This window comes from Phyllobates terribilis, unplaced genomic scaffold (assembly GCF_046119375.1).
Source record: "Phyllobates terribilis strain yellow unplaced genomic scaffold, ASM4611937v1 Scaffold_4__5_contigs__length_816908805, whole genome shotgun sequence".
In the NCBI taxonomy this organism is placed as follows: Eukaryota; Metazoa; Chordata; class Amphibia; order Anura; family Dendrobatidae; genus Phyllobates; species Phyllobates terribilis.
In genome coordinates, this window is record NW_027362764.1 from 663,418,377 (window position 1) to 663,444,753 (window position 26,377).

Here is a 26,377-nt window from a genome sequence, read left to right on the forward strand (position 1 = left end):
GAGAAAAAATACTGACCGAATACTGACCAAATAGTGATAGTGGGCCGTGGCCTTAAAGGTAGTAATGGATGTTGAGATATGGAGCCTGAAAGTCAAAGGTTCGAAACATTGCAACCTTTTTGCTCATCAGTATATATTTTTAGATTGTAAAAAGATCTACTCTAAGTCTTTTTTCCAAACTGAAAAACCCCAAGTTTAATAACCTGTCTTGGTACTGCAGTCCACCCATTCCCTTAATAACCTTGGTCACTCTTCTCTGCACCTGCTTTAATTCAGCTTTGTCCTTTTTATACACCTAAGACCAAAACTGTATACAGTATTCTAAGTGTGGCCTCACTAGTGACTTGTATAGAGGAAAAACTATGTCCTTGTCATGTGCATCTATGCCTCTTTTAGTGCATTCCATTACTTTTTTAGCCTTGGCAGAAGCTACACTGCTCACTGGTCAATAAAGTTGAGTTTGGCATCCAAACTTTGAAAAAACGTCAAAGTTGCATCCTGAATTGCTAAGAGTGATTGATCTGCAACATAGAAACTACCTTGCTACTATAGAAAATTATGAAAGCACTACAAAATGTACACATGAAATGTTTCAATTTTTTTCTAATATTAATATGAAAATTACAGTAAATGAAGGTATTTAGCGCATAGATTGGCCAATATATGTGTGCCCAAGAGCCAGCGTCAAGGCGTCCTTCATTGTTGGGTCCCTATCCTGCTTTGTCACCTCCAGTATGAACAGGAGCCAACTTAAAAAATGAAAACTATGAAAAAACATCAAAGCTGCATCCTGAATTGCTAAGAGTGATGGCTCTGAAACATAGAAACTACGTTGCTACTATAGAAAATTATGAAAGTGCTACAAAATGTACACATGAAATATTTCAATTTTTTTTTCTGTAATATTAATATGAAAATCACAGTAAAGGAAGGTACTTAGTGTATAATTTGCCATCCACCCATACACCCAAGTCTTTTTCAATGACCATTGTACCCAGTGTTTAACAATTTAACACATAATTATACATTTTATTTCCTGTGCCCCAGTGTATAACCTTTGTGATAAGACAACTCACTCGGCTGCTTCCAGAAGTAGACTCAGGAAACGGTTTCCTCTGCAGGTTTATTGTAACGGCATAAAGCACTGCAGGTTCAGCAAAATAAACATGGTCTTTCTGGCATAATGGCAAAACAAAAGATAAACGATAGCACAGTCCATATGTGTGTGGGGTTCGCTCGCACAAGGAATAGCGCACCCTTCAGCTCCTCCTGAGCTGAAGCTTTCCAGTCTGGAAACTTGCATCTCCAAACACACAACCACAGAAAAAAAAATAGTGACTGAGCACTTAACCTTGCTCAGCCACACCCTGAGGTGAAGGTAGGGTGAATGACTTCCCTCCAATCTCTATGTCATTCACACAAAACCACTCCCTTTAGGTGATTTAACTCCCCAACATATAACTTGTTGGAGAAAAGTTGTAGTTTCCGCTCGCTAAGGAGAGCAGCCATAGCGAAACATACAGTACCTCCTCTCACATATAATACCAGTGACTCTGTCACACCTTACATTTATCTACATTAAACTTCAATTGCCATTTCTCAGTTCAAGCCTCAACTTTTATTAGTCCATCTGTAACATTAAATTATCCTTCTCTGTGTTGATTATCCTGCATAGTTTAGTATCATCTGAAAATATTGAAATTATATTCTGTACTCCCCCTAAAAGGTCATTAACAAATATGTTACAAAGGAGAGGGCCCAGTACTGACCCCTGTGGTATCCCACTGATAACTGTGACCCAATCCAAGTGTGTTCCATATAATAACCCTTTGTTTCCTATCACTGAGGCAGTGGTTAACCCAGTTACAAATATTTTCCCTCCGAGTGGCACCATATCTAACACCTTTGTAAAGTCCACATAGACAACATCCACTGCATTTCCCTGCTTTAGTCTGGAACTAACCTCCTCATAGAAGCTGATCATATTAGTTTGACAGGACCAATCCCTCATAAACCCATGTTGATATTGGGTCATGAGGCTTTCTTATTGAGATACTCCAGGATAGCATCTCTTGGGAAACCCTCAAGAATTTTATCCACAGTAGAGGTTAAACTGACCGGCTTATAATTTCAAGCTCAAACTTTGTCCCCTTTTTGAATATTGCCACCACATTTGCACCAGTCCTGTGGTACAGACTTTGGTATTATGGAATACACTGAAAAAAGAGAATGGACAGCACCTCCAAAGTCATACATTGATCTAATGCCTCTCAGCAAAAATATATAAAATTGAACATGAGGTTCTTAGTTTAACAATCTGATCAGACTGTGTGAAGCCTACTACCACGTCCTAATGTTTCCTGCCTTAAAGGAGTGGCGCCGTGTGTCAACCACACTCGCAGTGACAATGCACCAGCTGGGCGGGCGGCCTTGTGCTTCACATCACCCATGCTGCAAGACTGAGTCCCTATGACTCCAGGCCGCACCGCCCCACAAGCACTAAAGCACAGCAACAATGGCTGACACACTGCACCAACACCACATGAAAGGAGCAAAAAAACACTCACCTTCCTCAAGCTCTCAAGTGAAGCACCAGGCCACCCGCCCTTCTGGTGGATTGCCATAGCGACGATTGTTGGCGCACGGCGCCACTCCTTCAAGGCAGGAAACGTTAGGACCCACTAAGAGGTTTGTTGTGACGTGGCAGTGAGCTTCACACAATCTGATCAGAATGTTAAACTAAGAACCCCATGTTCAGTTTTATATATTTTTGCTGAGAGGCATTAGATCAATGTATGTTTTTGGAGGTGCTGTCCATTCTCTTTTTCCAGCATATTGCATTATCTGTCCTTTTATTTCGGATGTGCACTCCTACCATTGAATCTCACTGGCCCCTTAGGTAAATAATTACCACCTCACCTCCCTCTGACTGTCAATTATATACAATTAACCCCCCCCTGCTTACTAGTCCCTTCAGTGGTTTTCCCCCATTCCTTTATCTAGGTCCATTACAACCCATAATAAAACTAATAATACCTGGACCCTTATCCTGCATTATCCCTGCTATTATTAACTGCCCCTCTTATTTACCCAAGGATGTCCCTTCCTATATTTATCCAGTTCCTTATATACATTCACCCTCTATTTCCATACATATCTCTCTCCCCTAAGCAGCCTGCTATTCCTAGAGACAATCTCTTCCTCCCTCTAGCTACATTCTCCGCCTCCTCCTGCCATTTACATCAGCGCCATATTTGGACTGTTTACTATGTTACCCTAGCAACCTTCTTACTGCTCCCTCTGACACAACGCGCCTCTCCGCATGCACCGGCACCAGACCGCATCACGCTACCCTGGCAACCCTAGGCTCCCTCTACCCCGACATGTCACTAAACAGACCAATGGTGGCCCCCCCCTATACCCCAATAAAAGGGGGGTCTCATGGGAACATAGACACTGGATTGAATTAATTTTATCAGTTTATGGTTCTCAGTACAGTTTAATAATTGCCTGTGTATGGCTTTTTGGGGTCAAAGGTTATGCTGTGGGCTCTGGTGTCCACGAGCAGGTTCTAACCAGTTTGAGCCAGTTATTCTTGGCGCTCTTTTGTGACCTCCTGATTGGTTGTTTCAAGAAAGTGTGGGAATTTCAAATGTATAAATAGAACAGCGTGTCTGGGGTCCCCTCATTATCCTGTCAAAAGAGCGAAGACTGAAGAACTGAAGACTGAGAATGGGGAGCTTATTACAGCAGCTGCTTACCCGGGCTGGTGAAGAAGATGGAGCAGAGTGGGTCCGGAGCTGCCTGGCTATAAAACCTTCCATGGCAGCTCCTGAGGTTTCCTCCTTACCTCCTGGATCTCCAGTACTTCTCCGGTCTGCCTCTGTCTCCTCACCACGGGATAGAAGAAGCCGCAGTCTACGCCGGAATCCCAGGGCTCGTGTGGCTTATTCCCCACCGGCGCCAGCACCGAGGACCGCTGGGCGCGCACAGAACGTGCGCAAGCACCATCATTGCCCGCCCTCCCAGGAGTCGCGCAGTCCGCCGCGAGATGAAGTACGCCGGGACGTCATAGAGGCAGCATCGTCATCAAGGGGCGCCAGTGACGTATTTACCCACCGCGGCCGTAAAAGCGCTGCGGTGGCCCAGGATTCGTTACTGGCTTCATCGGATGCCCGGTCCCTCCCCCTGAGAAGAGGACCATCTGTTGAATCAGCCGCATCGCTCTCCTGGAGAAACGCTGACCAGGGAGCTGAAGAGGATGAGGATCAAGCGGAGCAGCTTACAGTGCAACCACGCTTGCCCTTCAGGCAGGGCTTGAGCACTGGCAGCACAGAAAACCTGGCTTTAAACAGAGGGTGTGAGATTTTCCATGTGCCCTTGTCTGTCTCCCATAATGATTTAAAAGATCTAATTACAAATGTGTTGGTAGAGGTGTTGGGCAGGTCAGATAAATCTGGCTTGTCTGAACACTCTCAGCAACTGTTATCTCCTGGTCATTCTGCTGTCAATATCAGGCCTGGTTTACCTGAGACACATTTGAAAGAGGCACTTATGTATGAGTTATCCACTTTAGGTTTCCATTTAAGTGCATCTGTGACGCCTCTACTCGAAAAGCCCTTTTCTTTACCCTGGGAGATGGGGGACTCGGAATTGGGTCCTGTGATGTGGAGATGGGGTGCAGCCCTCGACCGGACCCGACCCATGCTCAGGGCCGACACATTAAAAAGGATGGTGTGGGCTTATCCGGGTTGAGTGGCTGATTTACGACTACGCCACCTGTGGCACCTGGTGAGGGCCACCAGCGCCGCTGCAGTCCGCTGAGGCATGATGTTATGGCGGCCAAAGTTCTTACTACTCCCCACAGGCGGAGCGAGGCCTCAGGGCAGAGGGACAGGATGGAAGGGGTAGTAGTAGAGGGAGATGGGAGCCGCGTTGTGCGGTGTAGCGCAGAATAAACAGTCCGGAGGCCATAAGGGTGAACTTCCAAGGCTTTACTCACTTTAGAGATGGCAAAAGGAAGGCGTCTCCCTGCTCCTCGCGGAGTTCTGCGGTCACCAGAGACGGGGGGGGGGTCCGACAACCTCCGAGTAAGTCCAGTGTTCAATCAGGACCCCGCACCAGAGTGTTCCAAGACTTCAGACCGGGTCCTTTCCTGTCTGTGTGTGTGTAGATAGGCCGGGTCTCCCTCTGAACTTCTCTCAGAAAAGGGTACGGCTGGCAGCTCTGCTCCGTCCGATACCCGGTGGGATCCTCAGGGCCTGCCGGGCTTTCCCGACCAGGACATGGAGTAGCAAGGTCGGATGTCGGGGGCTGGAACCCCTCTTGCAGCCAGACTCCCTCTGAATATATCAGCATGGCGTACACCGCTCCGTCTGCATCCTCCCCGAGATCCATTTGCTATGGAGCCACACTCTTAAGCTCCAGGCCTTCTTGGTCCTGGTCCTTGACCGGGTCGAGACATTGCTTGTCTACAACCTATCCCTCGTCCCAAGGCCGGGGCACGAGGGCTGTGTCTCCATCCGGTGCAGGCCCACACAGGATCCGCGTTAGGGTGGGAGATCACAGTCCACTCAGCAATTGACAGCATAGAGACAGTCAAAGAGCGATTGAAGGCAGTCAAAGAACTAAGACCCAAGATGGCTTTTTATTAAATATGAAATTTTAAAGTGTAACTAACTTGTAAGTCCTCCACCCTCACCCACTAACTGGTTCCCCTAACTCTTGGTTCCCCAGTCTCCCTGTAACCAGGGGAGCAGCACCTAGTGCATACTAGCCCCTTCTGGTGGATAAATGTGCTGTTGGATGCAAAGGAAGGGTCCCGACTATCACACTGTTCTTACCTCAGAGGAGGAACACCACACTCCATTAGAGAAGTGCAGCATCCCTGTGGCGGTTGAACCCTCAGGGGCGCCACACGTCTGTCAATGATTTAATTTGGAAAAGGGAGTATGTAGATTTATTTTCTTTACTCCCTTATTCAAAAGAGCAGCAGAATAAATTTGAAAGGAAGGAGGATAAAGCCAACCCTGAGGATAAGAAACATGTCAGCGTGATGCCCTGCTGTGCATGGAGTCACAGATCCAAGGGGGGTGCATTTCAGGTTTTCTCCACAAGAGGCCCTCAGAGCATGCACACACCTCCACCCTACCTCAGAACCACCAGAAGGAGCCCTATAGGGATATAAAAATAGGGATGGTGGAGCTAGGCAGGGAGGGACTCAGCAGGTTTCTGCAGAGAGAGAACAGTCTGGAGTCTGCTGCAGCCAGAGACAGAGAGACAGTGTGTTAGCAGGTTCTGCAAGCAGTTTAGCAGAGCAGAGAAGGAGACAGCTAGGAGCATTGCCGACGCTCTAGAGAGCGGCAGAAGAGGCAGCCAGCTAACTGCCAGTGTGTATAGCCTAGTGAGGGCCCAGAGTAGGCCGAAGGCTAGTGGAACAGTAGTATTGGGGACTGTGGAGGTTCATAAGCCCACCCCAGAAATATACCGGACACCGGCTCCGAGTCTGCAGAGCAGTATACCCTCTGTGGAAAACAGCCTTATTTTTCCTGGAAGACTTCAGGTCTCAGGATAGCCCAGGAGCTGACAGGTAGCAGGACCAGGAGGCACGGAGGCTCCGCCATACCAGGAGCGTGCTCTTCAGCAAAAGGCCCTAACACCAAGTCAGCCGACGCATCACAAGGACTAAGTTAGGCCTAGTTTCAGACGGGCCATAAACTACACGAAGCGGCAAGGATACAGGAGGCGCTATACCTGCTCACTGGGGAGAGACCTACAGTGCACCCCTCACCCTACAGTGTCCCGGCCGGTACCGCAACTCCACCAGTAAAAAGGTACTGAAGCCAAACGTGAGTGTGTCTCCCATTTTTCCTTAGACCCGGCTGGGTCACCGCCATATCGTGCACCTTACCAAACACCGCTGCCCTGAGGCCTAGCTCCACCTGTGGGGAGCTACACCATCATAGCTGCCGTAACACCGGCCTCCGTGGACTGCCGCAGCGCTGGTGGTCCTCACCAGACACCACAGGTGACGTCACGAACTTCGACATTTCATTTTCCTTTTTCCCCTTTTTTTAAAGAGAGACCCCAGGGTACGGGCCCGGGAGCCGACCACCACGACATCCCCCAAGACCAGACATTAAGGCCAGGCGCCGAGTAGTCCCCATCCCCTGGGCGCCACATCAGCTTGTCAAAATCTTTTAACAACTGGTTATAAGCTTTTTCAATTTATTCTGCTGTTCTTGGGGAAAAGTTTCCACATCTCTGTAGTGGGTTATTTCAACATGTGGATATAATACTGGAAGCCTTCCGTAATTTTGGCAGCTCAGCCTGGCTTAGTTATGATGAAGCTTTCAGGCAGAAGCTGGCTGTATACCCAAATCTCAAATGGGGGAATAAAGACGTGGGGCTCTGGCTCAATCTGATGCACCCTCAAAGACATTCTTTCTCTAGGCAAACTGCTAATAATCTAAATAAAAAAGGAGTTTGCTTTGCATTCAATGAGACATCCTGCAAGTGGATTCAAAATTGCAGGTTTCGTCATGAATGCTCCTTCTGTGGAGGAGCACATCCCATGTCTAAATGTTTCAGAAAACAGTCTGGGTCACAGCAGATTTCTGGAAAAGAAAATAATTTTAAAATCCATGACTCCAGTGAATCTGGAAAGAATGTTACCGTGGCTAGAAGTATACCCAGACCTGGAGAGTAAGGTTTTCTTATAACAAGGTTTTCTCAATGGGTTTTATATTCCCCCTTTTTTGGGTTCAGGTTGTAGTATAGTTCATAATTTACCTTCTATTAATCACTTTAAAGATGTGGTAAGAGTAAAATTAAGTAAGGAATTAGAATTAGACCGTATTGCTGGTCCTTTTGATTTCCCTCCACTTGAAAATTTTTGAATTTCCCCTCTAGGAATTGTTCCTAAAAAGGAATCTGGTTCCTTTAGACTCATACACCATTTATCATACCCTCAGGGCTCTTCTCTAAATGATGAGGTTGATAAATCTGTAGCCTCTGTAAAATATACTTCTTTTGATATGGCGGTGGAGGTTCTTAAAAAATTTGGTCAGAATGCCTTAATGGCAAAATCTGACATAAAATCTGCTTTTAGATTGCTTCCTGTTAACTCTTCTGGTTTTAATTCTTTGGGTTTTTATTTTGATAATAAGTTCTTTTTTGACAAATGCTTGCCCATGGATTTTTCCCTTTCTAGTTTTTACTTTGAATCATTTTCTTCTTTTTTACAATGGGTAGTAGAATACGAATATAATGAGGGAGGTGTCGTACACTACCTGGATGATTTTCTATTTATTGGTCCCCCAGAATCCCAGGTTTGCTTAGATTTACTTAACAAGTTTATTTCTATTTGTGATAATTTTGGCGTTCCTATCGCGTATGAGAAAACAGTTTATCCTTCTTTATCCTTGGAATTCCTTGGTATAAAAATAGATTCTGCAAACATGGAATGCAGCCTTCCTCCTGAAAAAATCTCGGGTATGTGTAAGACAATTCTCAATTTTCTTTCCAAAGATAAATTTACTTTAAAGGAGCTTCAATCTTTATTAGGTATGTTAAATTTTGCTCTAAGGATCATACCCATGGCAAGAGTTTTCTCAAGGCGCTTGTATGATGCCACAAAAGGCTTTAGTGTGCCTGGATCTCATATTAGATTGGGAGCTGATATAAAAAATGATCTTCAAATATGGCGTGAGTTCTTAATGGATTTCCATGGTAAGTCCTGTTGGCAATGCTCTTTTGTCTCTTCTGATTCTTTATCTTTGTTTTTCTAAATTGACCAAACCATGGGTTATGGGATACTATTTTCTTCTCATTGGTCATCTCAAATTTGGCCTGATTCTTGGGTTTTAAAGAACATAACCAAGAATTTAACAATACTTGAAGTTTTTTCAGTCCTGCTTTCTGTGATTTTTTGGGGACCATTGTTGAGGGATAAGAGAATTTTGGTATTGCTAAAAAACCAGGCTTCGGTTTTTTCCATCAACACTTTGTCTTCAAAAAACATATGGGTTGCGAGGATTGTCAGAAAACTGGTTCTGAATTGTTTAAAATACAACATTTGGTTAAAAGCTGGTTTATTGCACAATAAGACTAATTTTATCGCTAATATTCTTTGTCATCGCCAGTTAATAGAATTTCGCAAACTGGTGCCGGATGCATATATGGAAGGAGTACCATGTCCACAACATCTTTGGGACACAATTTGGGAATGATTCCTTATTTTATTCAAAAATCCCTAGCTGATAGAACATGGACTGATTATTCAGTTGCATGGCAGCAATGGATTTTATTTTGCCAAACATATAACTATCAGTAAATGAGCATCAGTCGGTGGCGCTAGTAGGTGGTCCTAAGGGTATGCAGCAAATTTTAGAACAGGAGCCACTACCTGTTCAGAAGGTATCAGAGATAGAAACCTGGATAAAAATCTAGATTAATTTGCGCTGCCCTGTGGGCCAAAGTAATTAGATCTCAGGTGTTAGCAGGTATATAAAAGCGGCTGAATAACAACCTAAATAGATTGGTAAATTAAAATAACAATTTAATGGTAAAGTTTAAAAGGACAATGACAATAGAAATTTAAAAGTACAACGAATATAAAATATTAAAATGGCTAGAGGTAATGACAATGATTGAGATAAATGGTGGGTATCGGCGTGGAATAAAAGGTGCAAGTGAAGTCCTTGTCAGGGTTAGGGTTAGGGACTTGTCAGGACTTCACTTGCACCTTTTATTCCGCGCCGATACCCACCATTTATCTCAATCATTGTCATTACCTCTAGCCATTTTAATATTTTATATTCGTTGTACTTTTAAATTTCTATTGTCATTGTCCTTTTAAACTTTACCATTAAATTGTTATTTTAATTTACCAATCTATTTAGGTTGTTATTCAGTCGCTTTTATATACCTGCTAACACCTGAGATCTAATTACTTTGGCCCACAGGGCAGCGCAAATTAATCTAGTTTTTTATCCAAACATATAACTATGACTATACTGAAGCTCGCTCAGAACCTGCTTTAAAGTTTGCAGATTCTCTGGTTAGTAAGGGTCTGTCTTTTTCAGCAGTATCAAAGTCTTTAGCCGGAGTTTCATTTTTCTTAAAATTAACAGGTAAACCTTCTTTAACGAGTTTATTCCCGGTGAAACAATTCATTAAAGGCTTTAAGAAATGCAAAAACAAGCTGGACAATAAACGTCCAATATCGTTTTCTTTATTAAAGGATCTTTGTTCGATTTTGGACTCAGTATGTATTGATTCTAACGAAGCTTGTTTATTTCGTTCCGCTTTCTCCTTAGCCTTCTTTGCGGCTCTCAGGATTGGAGAATTAGTGTCAGCAAAGAAGGCCACACCTTCAGGTTTAATGGTTAATGACATTTCGTTTCAAGATTCACACTTAATGATATTCATAAGACGATCAAAAATGGATCAAATGGGTAGAGGGGCTTCTATTAGATTGAATGCCATATCTGACAACACAATTTGCCCTGTCACGAATGCAAAGAGATGGCTAGACGTAAGACCAAAAATCCAGGGTCCATTTTATTTACATTGTAACAACGAACCAGCCACGATGTTTCAATTTAACACTGTCCTGAAGAAATCCTTAAAATTTTTGGGCAAGGACAATTTAAGGATATCTTCGCATTCATTTAGAATCGGAGCGGCGTCTGAAGCATCCCGGCTCGGTTTTAGAGATGATAGCATTAAAAAAATCGGGAGATGGGAATCTAGGAGATTTAAGCTGTATGTCACACCAGATTTATTTGATTATTAATTCTTCAACTTCGTTTTTTAGGTCCTCTGATTGTTTGGATTATTGGACACTCTTTCATTCATTGGGCTGAGAAGAGAGCAAGTCAGCGGTCATACACCGAAAACCTGTCATTTAGTTCAGCCTCGGTCCAAGTTTGGTGGCATAGTATCAGAGGGATGAAATGGAAGAGTTTATTATCTGAAATGCGAAAATTAGCTATTCAATGGCCCATTCCGGGCTTAGTTATCTTTCACTTAGGTGGTAACGATATTGGAAAAAGCAATACTTTGGATTTACTCGTTTTAATGAGAAAAGACCTTTCCCTTTTAAAAACTGAATTTTAAAATTCGGGTTTTGTTTTTTCCGAAATTGTTCCTAGAGTGTTATGGTCTAGGCCAAACTTAATTTTTATGGACAAGATTCGTAAAAGAATTAATAAGGGGATGGAGAAATTTATGGTACTCCTAAACGGTTTTTCTTACAGGCATTCAGATTTAGAAGGATTTACTCCAGGTTTATATAGAAATGATTTGGTTCATCTTTTGGAAATTGGTTTAGACATTTTTAATCTAGATTTTCAGACAATAATTGAAAAATGGCTGTGGTGTTTAGGGGGGGCCATGCCTCTTTGATTCATGGCGTTTGGGAAAATTGCCCAGTTTCTGGGTAGATTGGATTAATGTGTTGGTAATTTTATTGAGATTTATTGGTTAATAAATTATTCAATTTATTTAATTTATTTAGTTACCCTAAATAAACATCACGGACATTTTCTTCCAACTGGTGTTATGTGTCGTTATTTCAGGTTATTTGCACAAAATGTGTGCTATGTTACCATGGTAGCCCCCCCCTATACCCCAATAAAATGGGGGTCTCATGGGAATATGGACACTGGATTGAATTAATTTTATCAGTTTATGGTTCTCAATACAGGTTAATAATTGCCTGCGTAGGGCTTTTTGGGGTCAAAGGTTTTGCTGTGGGCTCTGGTGTCCACGAGCAGGTTCTAACCAGTTTGAGCCAGTTATTCTTGGTGCTCTTTTGTGACCTCCTGATTGGTTGTTTCAAGAAAGTGCGGTAATTTCAAATGTATAAATAGAACAGCGTGTCTGGGGTCCCCTCATTATCCTGTCAAAAGAGCGAAGACCCCACCCTCCCTCCCTTAATATCAGTAAAATTCTGTATGTCGTGCTGTTTATTTGTGGGAAAATTGCCCAGTTTCTGGGTGGATTGGATTAATGTGTTGGTAATTTTATTGAGTTTTATTGGTTAATAAATTATTGAATTTATTTAATTTATTTAGTTACCCTAAATAAACATCACGGCCATTTTCTTCCAACTGGTGTTATGTGTCGTTATTTTAGGTTATTTGCACAAAATGTGTTCTATGTTACCATGACGCACTTCCAGCCTGGCACACAGAGCCAGCGCTCAAATAGCCCCACAGACAGCGGTCAGCCACACCACCTGGCAGCAGCAAGGCGTGGGAATGCCGCTCCTCACCTGCACAGGGACCTCTGATCCCAGCACATTAGCGCCTGACCACTCTCATAACATAGGTGTCTCAGTTTGTGCCCCATATGTCCTGGCATTATTACTATCATTGGCTACATACTCTTCTACCCTCTGTCATATGTACTCTAGATCCTCACAGGCTGCCAACCCACAGAACCATAGTGAAGGTACCCATATTTCTGCCTTCCCTCTACCTCTCAACATACTGTATATTTGTGACTCTGACATGCCTCCTATTCTTGCAGCTTTCTCTTGTGCCACTTGCCATACCGTGGCCCCTACCTAAAATACCTGGCATGCATGTACACCTCATTAAAAGTAAGATTTATTTCAACTGTACTTCCTATGATACTCTTACCTTATATACTATGTATACTGTATATATGTAAATATTCATCACCTTACCTGATCCCTCTCTCCGTCTCCCTCTTCCCTTTCTCCTTCCCCACCCCCAACCCCTTACCTCCTTTCCTTATTTCCCATCTTTCCTAGTCCTGTCTATGATTCACTTATTGACCCTACTGGAGCTATATGTATTTTTACTTTTTTTACCGTTATACTATATTCTGACACTGTTGTCTCTCTTTTCAGTAGCGACTTAATGAATAAGGCCTATGTTGTGGTTGAAACGTCTACTGTCGCCTTCACAGATTGTCGCTTCCACACCTATGGTTTGAGCTATTATTTTTTATGCCTGTTAATATATACACACTGCAATTATCCTATGAGTGTGTGATGAATTAATCCTCTACACTCCTCCCATTTGGCACAGGTTATTTTAATTAGCAGGAAACTGCAAAGAGGGTGTAGCCTATTTTTGCTCTCACTTTAGAGCTTGAGGAAGGTAAGTTACAATGCTCCTTTCATATGGTGTTGGTGCAGTGTGTCGGCCATTGTTGCTGTGCTTTGTGCTTGTGGGGCGGTGCGGCCTGGAGTCATGGGGACTCAGTCTTGAAGCATGGGTGCTGTGAGACACCAGGCAGCCCGCCCTGATGGTGCATTGTCGCTGCAATGGTGGTTAGCGCAAAACGGCGCTCCTTCAAGGCAGGAAACGTTAGGACCCACTAAGAGGTTAGCCGTGATGTGGCAGTGAGCTACATACAGTCTGATCAGAGTGTTAGGCTGTGTGCCCACGATGCGTTTTTTAAGCGTTTCCGCAGCGGCAAACATGCTGCAGAAACGCTTAAAAAATGCATGGTAGAAGGCCTGACATGTTCCCCAATGATAATCCGCATGTGATGTGCACATGCTGCGGAAATTTCCGCTGCGGATTATCATTGCGGAAAAAAATGCAGCACTACCAATTATTTTGCGGAAGTGCTGCGTTTTCGCCGCCATTGACTTGCATTAGAACACATGGATTACGCATCACTGTATATGTAGATGCGCATTCCACGCGTTCCAATGTGCGGATGGTACCCAGGTCTAGAGGAGAGGAGACTCTCCTCCGGACCTGGGTACCATAGAAACTGTGAAAAAAAGAATAAAATAAAAAATAAATATGATACTTACCTTCTGATGGCCTCCTAGCTAGCGATGGACTGAAGGACCTGCGCTGACTTCATAGTCATGTGACGGGTCATGCGACGCTGACGTCGGCAGGTCCTTCAGTGTACCGCGATCTGCCGGCAGTCAGCACTGAGTGAAGCAAGACTGCGGGGGCAATCGGAAGGTAAGTATAGATTTTTTTTATATTTTTTACATTCTCTCGTGTCACACTATATAAATCCATGCCGTTTGTGACACGCCCCCTGGGCCGTGGGGTACCCGGTGCCGGGCCGGTAGATGCCGGGGGATGTCACAGTGGCAGTGACCCAGTCCGTGACCCAGGGCGGTCATTCATTAGGGAATTATTTACAGTGTTCGTGACGCCGCCTGTGGTATGCAGCTAAAGGGAGCCGCCGCTGTGAAGCAGATCCTCTGGAGGTGATGTTAGTGCAGCAAAGCTGGAGTGGCTCTCCACAGGTAGAGCTTAGCTCCAGGGCAGTGTAGAAGTAATAGGTTGTGCTGGGCGCTGTAGTGCGGGGGTGATGGCGCAGATAATAATCACAGAGACAGGGGGGTGCAGTCCTCAGGGTCTTTACTCATGGTTATTGCAGTCCAAGTTACAGGTACCAGTGTAACTTCCCTCGTCGTGCTGCGCTTACTCAGGGAGGGGTTCAGTCCACCCTCAGGTATCTCCGGAGTACTTAACGGGACCCCCTTCTGTGTCCTTTCTCTGGCCGTCTCCCTGCACCTCATACCAAGTGTTCCAATCCTGTACCTGCGGGCCTTGTCGGGCGACATCTGTTCCATCCCCTGGGTCCTCTATAGCGACCTTCTTGGTGAGATACTGCAGCCTCCGGTTTCTAGTTAAGTCATAAAGTTCTATGCTAGTTGAGGGACCGGTCCCCTTTGTGTGGCCTGACCCCTCCACCTCCCGGTAGATTCGGGCGTACGGGTGGCCTCCAGCACTGCCTGTACCCCTGGGGTCCCTTCTTCCATTCCTGGAGTCCTTCCTGCTCCCTCTCCTCTTTCTTCAGTCCTGGGCCTCTCCTCAGGCCCTCTGCCTGAGCAGAGCTCCTGCATAGCCCTGCTCCACTCCTCTCACTGTAGACTGTTCTCACTCACTGTTTTCACTCACTGCTCACTGTTCTGATCTCGACATGTCTCGATGTATCTCACATTTGTTTTGTAACCTTGAGAAAGACGCTGGTCCAGCACCGAAATGTGTTGGTGTGAATGAAAAACCTTGCTTATACTCTCCTGGTCTCATCCTTTCCATGAGTGCAGCCCGCACATCATGATAATCATGGCTTTGCCAAACTGCTATCTGGACGATACTCTCCTACAACCACAAGGCTGCAACTGTGGAACATTAGGCTTCTACAGGTGTTGTGTCCTTACAAAACCCCAACAGGTGAGCGCTCCCTCACCCCCATTTTGGTTCTTAAGGTACTGTCTTATCTGTGTACCTTTACCCCATCCAGTTCTTCCCATGTCACATTTTTGACATAGTTAGTCAGATATTATCAATACTGGGGCAACCTTGAGCTAAAGAGAGCCTATAGTTAGCAAAAACTTTGGAGTCAATCACTTGGGTTTTGTTCAGGGAGTAGTGTTGAGCGAGTATGTTCTATTAACCTTTTCGGCGAGTATGCTCGGGCCGAGCTCCGAGTATTTATAGCTGCTCCGTGATATGGTTGAATCGCTCCCGTGTGCATGATTTGCAACTGTTTGACAATTTTATTACATGTGAGGAATGTGTAAGAAATAGACATTCCTCACATGTAATAAAGCTGTCAAACAGTTGCAAATCATGCACACGGGAGCGATTCAACCATATCACCCAGCAGCTATAAATACTCAGAGCTCGGCCCGAGCATACTCGGACAGAACATACTCGCTCAACCCTATCAGGGAGTATTCATGCATACCTTTTTGAAAGTTTTCTAATCAGATATTAAAATGAGCATTATGTGAGACTAGCTCTAGCTGGACTTACACAATCTTCATTTTAATACAGGAGAACTCATAAAATTCTCATTTTATGAAGACATTTGTATTTTTTCAAAGTAAGCACAACAGTCTCATCAGGTCTAAGGCTACCTTCCCCACAATGATTATTTGGTGAGTTTTTGATGTTGCAGGTATTCTGCATCATTTTTTGTCCTAATTAGCATACTTTGGTTACTTGCATTTTTTTTTATTGCGTTTTGAGTCCATATTTTTCCTTCCTTTTTTATTGCATTTTGGATGTGAAACCGCCCCCTGGGCCGTGTGTGTGTGGGGATACCCGGAACCGGACCTTTTGTGGATGCTGGGGGTTGTAGTCCTTGCGTGGCGGGGACCCGGTCCCGTGGCTCATGGTGGTCAACCCAAATGGCGGTCTATTTATAGGGTTTTGTGATTAAATGTCCGACTACGCCACCCGTGGATTGCGGTCAGAGTGAACCGCCGCTGCAGGGCAGACTGCTGAGGCTGGTGTTGTGGGTGCAGCTGAGGGTAGTGTAACTCCCCACGGGAGGAGTATAGCCTCAGGGCAGAAAATAGGGATGTTGGTGGTGATGGTGCGCGGGAGCAGCCGTAACCACATGGAGTCTGTCATGCAATTCAGGGTCTTTACTGTTGGTGGTATTAAGGGACCCGTCCAGAATACAGGTTAACAATGGAGGCCTGGTCAGTCTGAGAGCAACTGGGAAATCCCGCTGGTCAGGGGGAGTTTGTAGGCCTACCGTGCTGACTTCACTCTTTCTTGGCTATCCCGCTGTAGTGTGGTGGTAGCCCACGTCTCTGAGTGTACCGTGTTGTTCTCGCCCGTATGACTGGCGACTCGGGCCTTCCGTACTTCTCATCCCTCCGGGGCAGTAGTGGTCCCTCTCGTGTGGCTGAGCCTCCAGGCTTCCTTGGGCCAGAGGACTTGAAGTCCCCTGCGTGGTGGTTTTCTGCTGCTGGGCTTATAACCCTCACAGCCTCGGATTCCAGTGTCCGGCTTTGTAAGTCTCTAGCCAGGATGAGCTCTGCTAGCTCCCCTCCTGGCCTCGTGTTCCTACTCTGCCTACAGAGACTCCTCAGCCTGCTGCTGACCTGTCCCTATCTGCTACTTCACTGGAACTTGTCTCTAACTTGTCTCTAACTTCTCTCTCTAACCCCGCCCCAGAACCAGTTTATAAAGGGCAGGTTTCTCCGCTCCCTGGACTGAGGCAGGAGGTGCTGCATGCTAATTGTCCCCAACCAGGGAACCTCCCACCTGCTCTCAGATATGACATTGCTACCACTGTGGCGACCAGACCTGGGGTGCCACAGATGCTGCGTTTTTTGTCTCTTTTTGCTATTTAACGTTTTAAATTAAGCTGCTTTGTTTTTGGTTTTGACAAAACTTTATTGATACAGTCATTCATAAATTGCATGTGTTTTTAGTGAATTTCCACAGCGTTTATATGCATTTTTTTTACCTGCGGATCTAATGCAATTCTATGTGGGAAATCCGCAAACAAAACTCAGGGTTGAAATTGACATGTTGCGGATTTCCTACATGCAGGTCAGTTTATGGCAGCATGAAAAAAGCACAGTGGGCATGAGATTTCTATAAATCCCATACACTTTGCTGGAATTGTAAGATGCTGCGTTTTGTGTGCTGCAAAAATACCCAGTGTCAAAAACTCATTGTGGGAACTTCACCTAAGGCCACGTATACATGTTGAGTATTTGGTCAGTATTTGTAAGCCAAACCCAGGAAAGGGTGAAAAATGCAGAAGTGGTGCACATATTTCCATTATACTTTTTCCTCTGACTGTACCGTTCCTGGTTTTGGCTTACAAATACTGAGGTAAAAAACCGACTAAATACTCAACATGTATACGTGGCTAGAGATGGGTGGACCCCTGGATGTTCGGGTCCAGCAGGTTCAGCCGAAGAGCTATTAAAAATTTAAGTTCGGCTACCAGAACAGTACCCGAACCTGGAACATTCATATGAAGCTCTATTACTCCCATCGACCTACGCCTGCTGTCACTGTTAACAGTGAGCACAGGCGCCACTGATAGGATTAGTCATCAGCCGGCACCAGTGCTCAAAGTAAAACAAAAAAAAAATTACAATTAATAAATATTGAAATAAAAATAAAAAACACAGTTATTCTCACCTAACACCTAATCCCTGAAGCCCTTGTTCCCTGTAAAAAAATCAAAAAACACCACTCATTGTGGGCACACAGGCTTAGGCCTCATTCACACGTCAGTATTTTTGCATCAAACTATAATTGAAAGATTGACGCCTGTTCTGTGTTTTGGAGACACTCCTGGTTTTGGCATACAAATACTGATTAAATACTGATTAAAAATACTCATATGTGAATGAGGCCTTAGGATAGGGTGGTTCCATGCATTGCATTTATCAGATAGATGCCGCAGTTTTTGTTGTAGTTTTTCAACACAGTTTCTAAAGGAAAGGCAAATATAAATAAAAGATGTTTACGTCTTAGTAAAGAATTTTTGCTTTTGTTTTTTATTTTAATGTATTTTATTAAACTGTCAAATTATACAGCACAATGATCCTATTATTCATCATTACTTTTAGTGCATCCCAGAACATTGAAGCTGTGTTATTTCTTGTCTTCCTTTGTTTGTATTGGCTCAGAAATTGCAGTTGATGGTAATGCTCGACAAGACAAAACAGAACCAATATATGCATCAAGGCCTAATATTGGCGAAGACAGAAACATGTATAACTTAACCCCATTGCACCAACAAAATACCTTTAGAGCGTTTCTGCATCTCCCTGGCAGAAAAAACACATGTGGATTTTACATGCGGATTGTACATGCGTTTTTCCTGCCAGGGACATGCGGATGTGAAGTGTTTTTCACATGCATTTCCACATGCTGATTTTAGCATCACTTGGAAAGTGCTTGACAACTTGGTCACACTATATAAATCCATGCAACCGGCATGGATTTATATAGTGTGAGCGAAAGAATGGTAAAAAATAAAAAATAAATATTATACTTACCTTCTGATGGCCCCTGGTGTCCTTGTCTTCGCTTGCCGGCAGCTCGCTGAAGACTAAAAGGACCTGCCATGACATCATTTAGTCATGTGACGGGTCACGCGACCACCAACGTCAGCGGTCACGTGACAAGTCACATGACTAAATGGAGTCACCGCAGGTCCTTTTAGTCTACCGCGAGCTGCCGGCAAGCCAAGACAAGGACACTGGGGGCCATCAGAAGGTAAGTATAATGTATATTTTTTATTTTATTCTTTTTTTTACAGGTACAATGGTACCCGGGTCTTGAGGAGAATCTCCTCTTCTCCAGACCCGGGTACCATCCACACATTGAACCGCATGTTATCCGCATGTACAGATGCAGTGGTGCGCATGACATACGGTCCAATGCAAGTCAATGGCGGCGAGAAAAGCCGCAATTCTGCAAAATATTTGGTAGTGCTGCGGATTTTTCCGCAATGATAATCCGCAGCGGAAATTTCCACAGCATGTGCACAGCACATGCGGATTATCATTAGGGTACATTGCAGATCTTCTACCAAGCATTTTTTAAGCGTTTCTGCAGCGGAATTGCCGCTGCGGAAACGCTTAAAAAACGCATAGTGGGCACACAGCCTTAGGCTGTGTTTCCACAATAAGCATTTGATGAGTTTTTAATGTTGCAGATTTTCTGCACCATTTCTGCACCTATTAGGTAAATTAGGTCATTTTTTTTTCATTGTGTTTTTGTGTCCACTTTTTCCATGTGATTTTATTGCATTTTTCAAGCTGCGTTTTTTGTCTCTTGTTGGTGTGTCATATTTTAAATAAAGTTGCATTGTTTTTGATACTTCCTGGTATATAGCTTTGAAAAAACTTTATTGATATTGTCATATGCGGATTACATGTGTTTGTGACGTATTTCTGCCACCGAAGCACACTAATAGCGTATGTAATCTGCACATGACAATATCAATAAAGTTCTGTGAAAGCTATATACATATGTGCGAGAGAAATTGACATGTTGTGGATTTGAAACATGCACCGCAGGTCAGTTTATGCTGAGTAAAAAAATACAGAGTACGTTTCACACAGAGCTTTTTCAAGGAGTGATAAAAATAACAAAAAGCTCTGTGTACTTCGGAGTGAGGGCTCTCCCTATTAGGTATGTCCCATCATATTCTACCATGATGGTGTATTTTGTTTTGACTTATATTTTTTTGGTAATCACTGGTAATTCATGTAGTATTCATACGCAACTACCTATAAGCACCTCGATTACACCTTACTATTTATATTTCTACAATTTCACCATGTACATCTATACAATCACAACTTTTGACATACTTTTATAGTGGGTTGTGTTTACCCCTTGTCTGTTATTCCCCTTATAATATGTTACTATGTGGCTCCCTACATGTTTTTATATTTATGCATATATTAATATATTATTACTTTTTCAATAAAAACAAATTTGTTTAATGTATTGCAGTGGACATATGTCTTTTCATACTTTCAAAGGAAAGTAAAATCAGTTACCAGGAAACATAAATTCACCTTTTTTTCATCCAAGTACTGTAGTGAAATACGGGATAAGGAACAGCGAAAAACAACTGATCAGAGGTGCCCATATTACACCTTTATTATGGTACTGGAGATTCCTAAATAACATTTTCTTTTTGGCTGCATTGCAAGTCATAAAGTGAAGGGTTTACTTTAAATTACATTTTACAAGTTTATATATGAACGTAATCTTCTGTAAATACGATACATTGCCATTCTGTAAAAATTACCTGTTGTTTCAGGTACATTTTCAGAATAAGCTATCGTGTGTATGAGAGATGAGCAAATAAATTTGAATGAAACTGAATTTTATAAGAATTTTTCAAAAATCTACATTTGCCAAAAATTTTATTTTTTTTTGTAATTCGCTTCCACATGGATTCAGAAAAGTGGTGGCTGCTGGCTGCCATTTTTCAAAACCATGTAGGGACATCTAAAAGTTAAAAGATAAAAAAGATCTTTATACTCATTCTAAGTGCGTATTAAAAAATCGTTTCCATTCTCATCCAGGGGAGTGGGACGATTTTTTTCTCACTTATCATGCGTGTGCTGTCTGTTCTTTTGCCCAGCAGCTATTAATCTTTTACAAGACCGTTTATAGTTTCCCATCTTACAGAATTGCAATGTACATGTGCTTCTCACAAAATTAGAATATCATCAAAAAGTTAACTTATTTCAGTTCTTCAATACAAAAAGTGAAACTCATATATTATATAGAGTCATTACAAACAGTGTGATCTATTTCAAGTGTTTATTTCTGTTAATGTTGATGATTATGGCTTACAGCCAATGAAAACACAAAAGTCATTATCTCAGTAAATTAGAATACTTTATAACAACAGCTTGAAAAATGATTTTGAAATCCAAAATGTTGGCCTACTGAAATGTATGTCCAGTAAATGCACTCAATACTGGGTTGGGGCTCCTTTTGCATCAATTACTGCATCAATGCAGCGTGCCATGGAGGCGATCAGCCTGTGGTACTGCTGAGGTGTTATGGAAGCCCAGGTTGCTTTGATAGCAGCCTTCAGCTCTTCTGCATTGTTGGGTCTGGTGTCTCTCATCTTCCTCTTGACAATACCCCATAGATTCTCTATGGGGTTAAGGTCAGGCGAGTTTGCTGGCCAATCAAGCACAGTGATACTGTTGTTTTTAAACCAGGTATTGGTACTTTTGGCAGTGTGGACATGTGCCAAGTCTTGCTGGAGAATGAAATTTCCATCTCCAAAAAGCTTGTCAGCAGAGGGAAGCATGAAGTGCTCTAAAATTTCCTGGTAGACTGCTGCGTTGACTTTGTTCTTGATAAAACACAGTGGACCTACACCAGCAGATGACATGGCTCCCCAAACCATCACTGATTGTGGAAACGTCACACTAGACCTCAAGCAGCTTGGATTGTGGTCTCTCCACTCTTCCTCCAGACTCTGGGACCTGGATTTCCAAATGAAATGCAAAATTTACTTTCATCTGAAAACACTTTGGAACACTGAGCAACAGTCCAGGTATTTTTCTCCTTGGCCCAGGTAAGATGCTTCTGGCATTGTCTATTGGTCATGAGTGGCTTGACACAAGGAATGTGACACTTGTAGCCCATGTCCTGGATACATCTGTGTGTGGTGGCTCTTGAAGCAATGACTCTAGCAGCAGTCCACTCCTTGTGAATCTCCCCCAAATTTTTGAATGGCCTTTTCTTAACAATTCTTTCAAGGCTGCGGTTATCCCGGTTGCTTGTGCACCTTTTTCTTCCACACTTTTTCATTCCACTCAACTTTCCATTAATCTGCTTGGATACAACACTCTGTGAACAGCTAGCTTCTTTAACAATGACCTTTTGTGGCTTACCCTCCTTGTGGAGTGTGTCATTGACTGCCTTCTGGACTTCTGTCAAGTCAGCAGTCTTCCCCATGATTGTGGAGCCTACTGAAACAGACTAAGTGACGTTTTTAAATGCTTCGGAAGCCTTTTCAGGTGTTTTTTGTTAATTATTCTAATTTATTGAGATAATTACTTTCGTATTTTCATTGGCTGTAAGCAATAATCCTCAACATTAACAGAAATAAACACTTGAAATAGATCACTCTGTTTGTATTGACTCTATATAATATATGAGTAGTTTCACTTTTTGTATTGAAGAACTAAAATAAATTAACTTTTTGATGATATTCTAATTTTGTGAGAAGCACCTGTATCTGTCTAAATCGGATCCCACTGATGATCCGTATGACATCCAATTTTTTTTCTCACACCCATCAGATTTTGGAGTGAAATCGCAGCATGCAGTGATTTATTTCTCATACTAAATACAGGTGAGAAAAAATACGCAGCTCTGCACTGCCTCATTGAATCACATTGGTCCGATTTTTTTTCTTGATAGATCATTGTTTATTGGCTATGATTTTTGTTGAATGTTCTGCAGCCAATTAAGCACACATTATCAAATGTTCATTAACAGAAAAGCAACCAGGAAACACTATTTAAGCTTTGTGTTTTCTCATGAACTACTGCTAGACTCTGCTCTATCAATTGGCATTGAATGCATTATTAAGTTAATAAATAATGAGAGCAAGTACCAAATGATTATTTGTATTGGATAACACATTAAATGTCTAGGGTACGGGAAGTGAAGTATGATATAAACAAGAACCTGCCAAACATAATTTTAGGGCAATGTCCAAGTCTCCTGTTTGGCTGTTAATCAGATGAGGACTGTTTCAATAACTCAATAATTATATGAAAGAAACAAAATACATATATAAATCAAAGAATTTTAACCTGCTGATTGGCATTTTTATAATTTCCCTACCCATCTCACCACAAGCACGTTTGGTTTTGTATAGGTACCTCCACTCAGCTGAAATGTCAAGACGCGAAAACGAAATATACATTTTTAGATTTTAGTTTAGAATAACAGCAAACTTAAAATTATCAATGGTTCATGTTGGATGATAAATTCTTCATATCTGTAGATATTTTTGGCTAACGTTATAACATGCCTCTTTCCAAACAAACCTCATCCACTAGACAGGTGAGCACAAAATTTGTTGGAAACATAGTAAATGTGATGTAAAGCATGTATGCCAGGTTTTTTTGTTGCAAATTTTTGTAGAATTTATCTCAGTAATTTTATGCAAATGTATTCTTAAAGTAGACAAAAAGCAATTTTTGAATAATGGCCTTACAGAAATTGCTCTTACGGATTGATTGTGGCTTCCACACAATTCACTAATACAAGAACAGAGTGGATCACGCAAAATTCGACTTTGCTTGCTTGCATGTTTTTTCCCAAGAAATTTAATCCATGGAGAAGTTTTTATCTGCTTATTTAATGTTCATTATTATGCTTTGGGGTATCGCTATACACAAGAGCATAATAAACATAATATGGAAAAAATGGAAAAAATCCTTATATTTGCCTTAGAGCTCACCTCTCCAGCCCCTATGCTCCTCATCGGCACCTGTCATGTCCTATTTGCAACCTCTGATCACCGCTGATGGGGCTGAAATCTTTCCTTTCATATTGAGCGAGACTTTCGGGTATGATCAGGACAAGTAGAGTTTTTTGCAAGCGTGCAAACTGTCTCAACGTCATTACGTCACAACATGCTCTGTGACCTTGCTCACGCATTTGCACAACTGTCCCAGGTGTCATCAGAACCCGAAGTCTCAGCTCAGTGTGAGATGCCAGGTAGATGTCCTGTATAAACAGGGGATGTCCTGCCGATAACATGACATGTATGAGGTCAGAGGAATTTATTAGTGATCGTTCTTCACCGATTATTATTTGTCAGTCTGTGAAAAGAGGTAAACAAGCATCAAACTAAACCTCTGCGGACAAATTATGTATTTTTTGCAATAAAAATAATTAATTCAAATGGGCTTCATTAAAATTGTGCACCGTTTGCCTTCTATAGCCACTGTGTTGCAATATCTAATACTGGCTGCAGAGTGAATTAACTTTGAATCTGTCAGTTACTCACTATGAGAGTCTGTCAGAGAGTTTGTAAGGGTTTTATCTGTCTTTTTCTGAGCTGGTATATGACCACAGACAACATCAAAGTGCAATGTGCAGCGAAAAAAAACAGCCTATAAAAGCCAAAAGGTGCAATATTTTTAATGGAATCCAATTACCAGAATGATATTTAGCATTTAAACAAAAAATAAAATTGTCCCCAAATTTGAACAACCCTTTTAACTTGAATTTGACACAGAATTTTGTATTTCTTTCTCATCACAATTCAAACTCTGTTGTTAAGACTACACGCGCCCAATTCATCACAGAGATTATGTCGGAATTCTAGTGTAAATCACTTTGAAAAGTCGCTAAGTTTTGCAACTTTTGCCATTTTAATGCCAATATTGCCCAGTTCCGCTAGCATGAGCAGAGCTGGGGTGGGCCATGGGCTTTACAGGGATGTGACGCCATAGCTTGTATAATTAATGACAAGCGTTCCCTTCGTCTGACTAGAGTAAGATTTTTAGCTACATGCAGGAAGGCACAAACTGATTTTTAGACGAATTTGATTCCTTAAGGCTATGCGCCCGCGATGCAGAGTTGAAGCAGAAATTTTCCACAGCATTTCTGCATGTCCTTGCCAGTAAAAACGCATGCGGATTTTACACTCGTTTTTACATGCGGATTTGTAATGCGTTATTCAAATGCATTGAGTAGGCAAATCCGCATGCGGAAACGCACAAATAATGGACAGGCTGCAAATTTTCCACACTGAAAATCCGCTGCGGAAAATTCCGCAGCATGTGCACAGTACAGGCGGATTATCATTGGGGACCATGGGGCACGTGTTACCAATCATTTTTAAAGCATTTCTGCTGCAGAAATTCCGCAGCAAAAACGCTTGAAAAACGCATAGTGGGCATGCAGCCTAAAAGGTGGGCACTAGTGTTGAGCGAGTATGTTCTGTCCGTGTATGCTCGGGCCGAGCTCCGACTATTTATAGCTGCCCGGTGATATGGTTGAATCGCTCCCGTGTGCTTGATTTGCGACTGTTTGACAGCTTTATTACATGGGAAAATTGTCTATTTCTTACACATTCCTCACATGTAATAAAGCTGTCAAACAGTTGTAAATCATGCACACGGGAGTGATTCAACCATATCACCGAGCAGCTGTAACTACTCGGTACTCGCCCGAGCATACTCGGCGAAAGGGTTAATAGAACATACTCGCTCAACACTAGTGGGAACCTCTTAATGAATCAGGTGCACCTCATTTCAACTTGTTTGTTGAATATCGCTGGTCTTGATGAATTGAAGCCATAGTGTCAGTTACACTTTGCAGGTGGACAACCCAATGGCAAATACTAGGTTAACAAATTAACACTTAACCCTGTTCTCCTCTGTTACTGACCCAGAGCTAAATGGCTTTTCCCTATGCTTCCCGTATGTTTTTTTTGGCCCAGATTAATGTAGCTTCCTGGCTCCCACATGGTACCGTCTCTTTTAGACTAAGAATAATATATATATATATATATATATATATATATATATTTATATATATATATATGACGCGCCCCTGGGCCTGTGTCGCGCTGCGTTGCGCACGCGGGAGCTTACCCGGAGCCGGATCTCTTGAGGGTTGTAGTCTCGTGGCGGTGACCCGGTCCGTGCCCAGGGAGTCAAACTGAGCGGCGATGTAACAGCGGTAGATGCAGGACGACTACGCCACCCGTTGAATGCAGCTATGGAGCTGCCGCTGCAGGACAGTCCGCTGAGGCCGGTGGATGGATGGTGCAGCGTAGATGGTATAACCCCCAACGGGAGGGGTATGGCCTCAGGGCAGCAGATGTGGATGATGGGGGTAGCAGGAACCACTCAGAGACGGTGCGGTGTAATTCAGGGTCTTTACTGGTAACAACGATAGACCCTCCCGGAGTACTTGCTAGTGAACGGGGCCTGGTCAGTCCTTGAGCAGATGGGATCTCCCCTGGCCAGGCGGAGTTGTAGGCCTCCCAAACTGACTGTACTCTTCTGGCTACCTTGCTAGAAGCGGATATAAGTAGCCCACGTCCCTGAGTGTACCGTGTGGTGCTCACCCGTATG